The following is a 1,092-nucleotide window of genomic DNA, read 5'->3' on the forward strand; positions in this document are numbered from 1 at the left end:
TTTTTAATGAAGACGTCTTATTTTATCATCTGCTTAACGTTTCTCGTTTTGGCAGGGTTTTTTCTCCAAATTAAAAAAAAGGTTAAAAAAAACGAAAAGAAAAAGCTCACAAACACACAAAAACAAGGGAAGACAAAATAAAAACAAAAAAGCGCAATAGTGATAATAAAGGTTTATAGGACGAGCTACAGCAAAAGTACATGTAACAAGCCAATGTGATTAAAATATTAAATGATTAAGGTCAACGTAAGGAGCTGACTACTATACTACTTATTTTGTAGTCAGAATACGAAGTTAAGAGGTGACTCTCAGTTTACTGCTTCTTAATTTGTTGTCAGAATTAATACGTAATGAGTAAGGCATAATGTGGTAGTTTATTATGCTTAAATGAAGACTCGGTTGGAAGAGAGAAATAAGTGACGATCCGGAATTCATCAAATTTCCCCCCTGGACAGGCGAGCAGTACCCCCTCAGCAGATGAAATATGTACCCCCAGCGGTAAATTTATGGCCAGTCTATCCGCTGTTGAAAACCTTAGACTTACTCTTGATCTACGGCTATGTGTTTTTTGACATAATATAGCATTTATTCCTAGTTTTATTGTCTTGAGAGTTGTCCGTGTGTTGATTGGGTGGGTGGGATGCTGTACCCCACACAGCGAAGGTTGGTCAGGACAGGTGGAGTCGAGGTACGGTCGAAGCTGTATAAGACGACCACCCATTGTCGGGGGAAAAAGTGGGCGTCTTGCTTAAACCTTGACATTAAAATTTGAAAAATACTTAAAGGAGGAAATGGCTGTTTTTACAAGGGATTGTCTTATACAGGTGGCAATTAGAGCCAGTTTGATTTCATTAGAACAGAAATTCATAGACTAATGACCCTCATGCAGTTGCAAGAGCCGTAAAACACTTTCAAAAAGAAAGAGACTATAATGACAACTGCTTGTGGGATAATACAGTCGAAACTGATCTAACTGTCACCTGTCCAAGACAAACATCTGTGTAAACGACCATTTCTCACTCCTCTTCCTGCTGTGTGTGTGTGTGTGTATATATATATATATGTGTGTGTGTGTGTGTGTGTGTGTGTGTG

Source organism: Aplysia californica, unplaced genomic scaffold, assembly GCF_000002075.1.
Source record: "Aplysia californica isolate F4 #8 unplaced genomic scaffold, AplCal3.0 scaffold00704, whole genome shotgun sequence".
Lineage (NCBI taxonomy): Eukaryota > Metazoa > Mollusca > Gastropoda > Aplysiida > Aplysiidae > Aplysia > Aplysia californica.